The 8,139-nt window shown below is 40.0% G+C and overlaps 1 long non-coding RNA gene across 1 annotated transcript; it reads left to right on the forward strand.

Moving 5' to 3' along the window:
- The first annotated feature begins 1,881 nt into the window (after window positions 1-1,881).
- Window positions 1,882-6,135, forward strand: LOC112950919. Its single transcript, XR_003250091.1, has 3 exons — window positions 1,882-1,973; window positions 4,460-4,567; window positions 6,013-6,135. It is a non-coding gene; the product is annotated as an uncharacterized LOC112950919 (long non-coding RNA).
- The last annotated feature ends 2,004 nt before the right edge of the window (window positions 6,136-8,139 follow it).

Below are 8,139 nucleotides of genomic sequence, written 5' to 3' on the forward strand. Positions count from 1 at the left end.
TCTCTTCCCTGGCTGTGTTTTGGTGATATTAATGTGCTCGCCAGAAACGGGACGTGTGTGTGTGCTCCAGAATCCCACAGTCAGGCACAACCTGCAGGTGGTTAGTGCTCTCTCTTGCTCTTCTGAAGTTGCTAAATTTAATATATTAATTGGAGGCAGAGCCACAAATATATAATCTAAGGTGTCATTGTCATCTGGAAAATGAAAGCCTCTTGTGTCCCCTTGTGAGATGTAGGGGGTCCCTGTGCCAGCTTTACTGGTGAAAACTCTGGTTTTGCATATGCCACTTGGACTGAATTTACCAACTTTGATTTCCCGAGGAAAGTCATTGTTGTGAAAAATGAAAGGCAGCCTGCTAATGAGGTGTTTCTCTTTGCGTCTGAATTGAAGATATATAAAAGCATCAACTGAAGATCTGCAGCTCTTGGTGACCCAATCATGCCAGTGGGTTGACTCAGCAGATGGAAATTTGGAATCAGTGGTGCTAACTCTTGGAATATGTTTCCTGCCTTTCTGTAAATGTGTTTCAGAGTTCTCAGTTGTGATGAATGGTTCATGTGTTGATTGCTTTAATCCAGGCTGTCAGCTGCATGGATCTGTAGCACCTTCTCTCTGCTGTCAGACTTGTTGGGATCTGTGTGCCTGGGATGGAGCCTGAGGCGTTTGACTCTCTAGCTGGGCAGACAGGATTTGCAAATTAAATAAGAATGCTAATCACTTAATGTCCTTGTTTGTTCCTTTTTAAACTTTTTGGACTAGACAGTTAATCAATTATTTGAAATGATGATTCTTGCATTGCTCACATACTAACAACAGCACCCTAAGGAAAGTCAGTGGGCAATTTTGTGTTAAGATTGTGAATTAGGTGATTTAGTTTTTTACACATTTTAACATAATCAACATTTATAAGTAATATGAACTATTTCAAGTATTATTTAAGTATTTTAGTCTAACTGCAGGGTGCATAGTTTATTCGGGACATACTTATATGAATAGTTAAATGCAAAAACAAACCTTTAGGGGAGAGTAACTATGAATTATGTTCTTTACATTATCTCCCCCCCCCCCCCCCCCCCCCCCCCAAATATTCTTTACTATTTGACTTTACTATATTGACTTATTGTTTCAGAACCTTCTTCTTTTCTTGCCAGTTGGGGGGGTCAACCATACCGAATGAGGATGAAACTTGGCTGCTGGGCTGCTCCTGATGCTGGTGCTGTGTTGCTGGGTAATGTGTGTACCTGAAATGCTGGCATCTCTTAGTACCTCCTTCTCCTCCCTCCAGCTATTTTTTTTTTTTTTTTTTGCTCCTCTAAGCTGCTCACTATTTTTCTGTGGTTCTTACAGGTTCTAATAAATGCAGTCATAAAAATAAATAAATAAATAAATTACCAAGTCACAAAATTAGTCAGATGTGTGAATTTCTCCAAATGATGTAATCCAACTGGCCCAAGGCGGTGCCGCTACAATCAGGTGCAGTTTGCCCTGTCCCGTGGCCGTGCCAGGTAGTTGAAGATAATTTCTGACTATTTTCAAATCTGAGTATTACGGTAGCCCGGAAATCCTCATCGTATGAGGTCATTGCAAGCACTGTCGAAAGACTGAGCAATTGTGTATTTCTTCCACAGCCAGCAGAGTTGCCTGCTTTTGTGCTTGCACGAAGACAGTAAACTCATCAGCCTCTTGCTGAGAGAATTACCAAGAGGGAAGTCACCACCACGTGTCTTTATATCAAACGTATATTCCTTTATCGAGTATCCTCTTAAGAAATGCAGCAGCGGCTGCACGGGAGCTGGGATGGAGGGGCCGGCCTGGCAGCTGTGGGCTGCTCGGAGCCCTGTCAGGAAGGAATGATTAATGAAGAGCAGCTCCAGCTGAGGCTAACCTTTGGAGAGGCGAGCAGGACATCTGCAGAACTGTCAGCGCTCTGACAAGGACAGAGCTGAACAACCAATTATTCCACCATCACTAAGGTGGGCTGTCAGTTTAATCCCAGCCATTCACTTAGGCAAGGACAGGGAAATTTCTCCTTTACATAGCACTGCTGTGTTGTGACCTTAACTCTTTCAGTGCTGCTGAGGGGAAGCACGGGGCAACAGAGGGTGTTTTTAATTCCCTGTGTACAAGATTGGTTGTAGATTGAATATGTGTAAAGTAGGCAGAAAATGAGTGTTAAGGGCTAGTGGTAGTTGCTCGCTGTTGAATAGGAATGACATGCAGGAGTCATTGTAATTAAAAAAAATGGTGGATACCGATTTGGGTATTTGTGCAGAGGAACCAGCAATAGTTAATATTTTCAAAGGTTTGTGGTGACAAGACGATCTGATAATTGCTAACACACTCGGTCTCTTCTTAACCTCCCCTGTGCTACCCCTGTACGTGTGTTCATCCTACAGAGGAAGCACGAGAGGCTGAATGTTGTTCTGGGATGGCTGGCAATGCTGTTTGGAGAGACTGTTGGGAGCTTCTCCGCTGGCTGAGTTGGAGCCGTAGTCTCCATGAAACAGGAGGACGTTTGTCAGTAGAGCTTTAGCTGCAGACGGGCACCTGCGCCCTCAGAAGATATCTGGGACTCCAGGGATCTTTGATACCTCGGTACAGCCCTCAGTGGAGCAAATTGCCTTTCAGCCACGTGCTGGGTTTGTAGCCTGCATAGTCAGGAAGGCCTCGTAGTTTGTCACTTCCCAAGTTCTCCAAGATTTTATTGAAAATAGATTTCTCTTTCCTATACATCTTCCTCCTGCCATGTGGCAAACTGAGAACTGTGAAGGCTGCAGTACTGGAGTCTGGAGCATGACGGTACCAGCACATCACATACGTCCTATACCTGTACTAAAATATTTTGGACACTTCAGTGTCCTAGCTTTCATAAATATATTGCATTTAGTGTACTGCAGCCCTGCTCCTGATTAGGAAATATAAGAAGAAGCTGCATCGAGCTAAGGTTTACATACAAGTCCATCAATATGCATATAGCAGCAATTTGCCGAAATTCACAGTATATTCTCTATATCACATAAAAAGACTCAGACATAAAGATAACTTCATGCTCTAAGATTATTGATTTATTTATTTCTCAGTTTCAAATAGCCTCAATGATCTTGTGTAAATGTTGTATATTAGGTCTGCTATGTCAGAGAGACTGTGTGGATATCAGGCTTGAATATTGATTATTCGATGCTCAATTGTAACCCAGGAATGTTGAAACAGCATGTATGTAAAACAGAGTTTTCAAAGGTATGGTTAAGGCTGAACTGATTGCCTTTCATCCTCAGAAATGGATTAAATCTAAAATCCAACATTAACTTTCTTTGCCCTGCGAGACTCATCTTTGAGAAAGAATTTGTTAATTGTCCTCTATTTTTGTGTAGTTTTCATTGCTGTTGTTGTCTTTTTTGTTTTTATCTGTCTTCTCTGGTGCTTTCTAGTTGTTTTTGCAGAACACATGGTATTTGCCACAAACTTGACTGGCAGTTTTGCCATAATAGAGCAACACAAGAAATAACCTAAGAAATTATTGTTTTTATTTAACTCTCTAAAACGAACCGTAAAGCCATAAACTTGTGTAGTGTTACTCATTTTATCCCAAGTTGGCTATCCAAGGATATGGGCAGATTGGTAAATACAGGTACTTTCACATAAATTTCCTAGTTTATATGATTTTTACGTTAAAGAGGATCATGTAGAATTCAGCGTACAGGAAAGAAGCATTCTAGAAGTACTGTGTTCACATTAGCAGCTGAACTTGAGAACACTAGTAGTGCAATAGAGAGTACGAAATCTTTGACTTTTCTTTAAAAACAATCAAAAAAAGCCACTCTGTTCAAAATCATTGGAACGTATTAGCAGAGAGAACAACAGTGGGATAGTATTCCAGTTTGTATCAGGAATTTGAAGATAAATACTCTATGAAAAAAAAATTAAAGATGATAAATAGGCTGGTTTAAACGCATGCAAAGCCTCACAGCATTGCTTTTATTGTCGCTGAATTTAGTCACTTCCATGGGAAAAAAAAATGCCACTTATTTCATAACCTTCTGCAGAAGGCTTGGGAGCAGGTTTACACTTCAGCAAACAGAGGTATTACACATCCATAGAGAAGTGAGTATTTAGGATTCAGCACGTCCCATCCTCTGACATGTTATTAATACCTTCAACCAGAAGTCATGCCAGCACAGCAGGCTTCCAGGCTCGTCCTCCTGCTGGGAAATCGCCGGATTTCATCTCATCTTCCTTGAAACCTTCTTTTCTTACAGTTGGGGAGTAGTGCTAGGATTTGCCCAGTCATAAGTCAAGCGATCAATGGGGAAAGTCTAGAAATTAGTCTTTAGATAAAGCACCTCTTTATAATAAAGAAATACAATGAATTAGTGAGGATTTAATAGGTTAATGTGGTGTAGCTTAACTTGCCCATTATTTTATCCTGTCAACTGTAATACTTTAGATGCTTGATTTTCAGGCCTCTTGGCTTGGAATTACTCGGAGTAAAGCTGGCCAAGCTTGATGAACGATCTCTGAAATGACTCCGTAAGCGGGCCGGGATCCGCACCCTGTTTGGTGCTGACAGGTGAGCAGGGACCATGGGTGGGCACTGAGAGCTGGGGTGATGTGAACGGGAGCCTGGCTGGGGAAAAGGGAGATGTGACTTTACCTATTTATCAATATACCCGTTTTCCATGGAAAGGAGTGCAGAGTTGATGGGTCTATTGACAGAAACAGCAAATATGAAGATGCCTGTTTTTCATGAAGTGTAGGTGACATTTAGAGTATTGCTATGCAATTCAAGTACAGTGTTCCAAAAAAAAAAAAAAAAAAACACAGCCAGAATTCAATTTCCTGTGGCCTACTGTATCTAAATTGTTAAGAGTCTTGCTTTGAGGTTGGGGAATAGGAAAATAGAAAGGTAGAAAGGCACTCTCATAGCGAGCAATTACTGAAATGTCTTTGTTTCCTAGCATAGATATTTGTAAAGTCTGGAGAATAGACCCTTAAAGTCTATTTATTCACATCACAAAAGCCACGTTAAAATAATGCCAAGAGTTTAAGCAAAACATTTACAGAGAAGGGTAAACTTGCTAATTCTTATAGGAAAAGTGTTCAGAATGAGTGGGCAGGATGCATTTAAAGGAGTGAGGCTGATGTGCAGCTGTTTCCTCTTCATTATCCAGTGTCATCAAGGGCAGTGGTTGGTATGAGCAGGGACAGAGAGGCATCACCTTGATTCGTTTTCATCCTTGTGGTCAGGCTGATAGGATTTCAAATGTGTCATTTTCCTGCTTGAGTTCTTGCCTTGCTTTCTGCTTTTTTTGCTTGTTTATTTTGCTTCGATTTACATGAGGTTTGTACGAAGCCAAGCTGTGGGGCTCAACAGCACAGCATGCTAAGAAGAGTGGCCACGATCCGCTTCTCCCAAAGTGAAGTTTTCCAGACTCGCGTATTATGGAGTGTCTTTGGTCTTTGCTGTGCATGAACCCAAATTCGAATGATTCTTGGCCCTCTTTAGCGGTAAACAACCATTAGTGAGAGAGAGGGAGGGGAAAAAGCGTGTTCTTTTTTCCAAATAGTTCAAATTTTCAAACTGCTTTCCGGTCTGTGGGTAATTACATTTACTCATTTCCCATGGAGAGCATTGCTTACTGTTGGAAACGGTATTTTAGGCTTTCATTGGAGGAAAAAAAAAAATATACTCCAAATTTTTATTTTGTGGATTCTCATGCAACCTGTGACATGGTGCAAAAGATTTGTTGTTCTCTTTAGATGAACATGACCTTATGTGACTGCAGGCCAACATTCTCAGTGTGAGATAACTGGATTATTTCCTAGAAAGCCCACCACTTCTTTTAATAAATATTTGTTCCCAACCTACAAAGGGTCAAAGACCAACATTACCACTGAGGACAGTGGACAAGCTTCTTACTAATGACTCCTGGGGAAAGTTGACTTAAATCCTCCTAAATGAATTAAGTAAGGTAAATCTATTGACTACTCGCTGGCCTTCTCTTTTTTTGACAGAAGAAGATTAATACAGGGGCTGCCTCCTGCAGCCTCGTTAATAAATATTCACGGAGACGCCCTGCAGAGAGATCTGATTCGGATTCTGCAGGCATCGGGCAGCCTGACCGTGAACCACAGGGACTCAGCTCAGCAAAAGGTAATCAGTTTTAAGCGCAGAAATTCTATGAAGTCTTTTTCTTATTATTATCTGAAGTGATATTTAACATAGAAAATTTTCCTTTGGAAAAAATTGGAAAAGCATCAGGCTTTTCCAGCCAGAGGAGGCTGTTTCCTGAAAGATACAAAGCTTGTTTTTCCAAAATAGCTTAGAAAAATTAGCTCAAGACTTGATAAGCCCAAATAATACTGATTGGATAGAACATCCAGCAAGCCATTTCCAAGTGTGGATGGGGAAATTCTTCCATGCGGTTTTCCACTTTTAGGCTTTACTGTGTGACATTCCTTAGAAACAGATTTAAATAAATAAATAAATAAATACATTGCATTTAAAATAGTCATAAAATGTTTTCAGCTTTATTACTCCTTACAGTATTACTCCTTCCAGCTTTTGGCTTTTTTGTTTTCTATTTTTTACTTCTGTGCAAAGGAAAATTATTTTTGGATGGTGTCATAGAGATTTTGCCAAGTCCCTGTTGTAGGTGGCATTATGTTCTGAAAAGTGTCATGTAGTGATAATTCTAGAATATTAATTTTGCCCTTTAAGCAGTATTTTTGCATTGTATCCCCCTGCAATACAGCAACAACTACAAACTAGAGAGATATCTTAGACAGCCTCTTGAGAGGAGAAGGTTCTCTTAGTGAAAAAAGTTAATATAATACTAAGGAAAACAGATTTAGTGAAGCTAGAAATTTTACATGATGTTTTCATCTATTTTAGTCATGTCAGACCTGTATAAAATGTAGCTGCCCAGATTACATCCATCAGGAGGTGAATTAGGACCTCCTAATTAGGGCAGGGTGACAGTTCACACGTCTAATTAAACTTTATTTTTGTCGGAGAGGATCAGGCAGTCTGGATGCCAAAAGATAACTTCTACTTTGTTGTTGAAGTTGGTTGACTGCTGATATGTGCTGTATCACCACAGAGACTTGCACATTTGCTCTTCATTAGAGTTGCATTAGAGACCTTAACAATATAGATGAAGTACCTACCAAATGAACTAGAATAATTACTGAACACAGTGACACTATTACCCCTAAATTTTCACTACCGGAAGGATTAACTGTGTAATTCATCACCGAGTGATTTAACAGAGTGTCATAACTCCTTCTTTTCACCATAAATTATAATCCGAAATTGCTTTTGTAATAGTAATTGTTTTATCTTTATGTACTGTACGGTCTTACATGATTTAACTAGTACTTGTAGCAGGATTTCCCAAGAATAAAGAAAGCAGATGCCATCAATGGTAATTTAAATAAGAAAAGACATACTAAGCGGCTCTTCTTGCTAGTAATATAAAATAATTAGCTTTGAGCTGCTTTGGAGGTTGTACTTTTTTGCTGTAACCTGTTATGTTTTAAAATTGTATGGAAGGCAGTTTTGATTTGATGACATTATTTGAGGTGAAGGCTCTGCAGGAGGACAGAGGTGCATAAATCAGATGGCAGCTTGGCTGCATGCAGCAGCTGCAGGGGAGCAGGAGTGCAAATTCCAGCCTTCCAAATCAGCCTTCAAAATGTTTGCAGAGTTTGTGCCACCGGTCTCAAATATCCCGCTCAACATTTCTTGTTGTAAAACCAGTAGCTAGTGACCTAAGCTAGTGTTTTGAACTAAAGTGTCGATGCTTTGGGCCGATTCTAACCTGATAGAAACCCCTGTGAAATAGAAATGATTGCTTTGGAGGAAGTCAGTGCAAAATTAGAGAGGAACAGACTGTATATGGAATATATTTACGTGTGCGCTAGCAGCGTCACTCAAAGATGCAGATTAGAAGGACTTGATTAACATCTTTCCTGGAATGAGGAATATACGAGGTTCCACTCTTAAGATATTTGCCTAAAATCACAGTCATGCTAATAGATTTAACTATTTGGGAATCTCAAACCAGTTGCCTTTTGTGCTATCCCTTGTTCTCATATATGACTTAAAAGCAATTATTAGCCTTTTAAGAGAATTATTCT

Source organism: Nothoprocta perdicaria, unplaced genomic scaffold, assembly GCF_003342845.1.
Source record: "Nothoprocta perdicaria isolate Ctin4 unplaced genomic scaffold, notPer1 scaffold_33, whole genome shotgun sequence".
Lineage (NCBI taxonomy): Eukaryota > Metazoa > Chordata > Aves > Tinamiformes > Tinamidae > Nothoprocta > Nothoprocta perdicaria.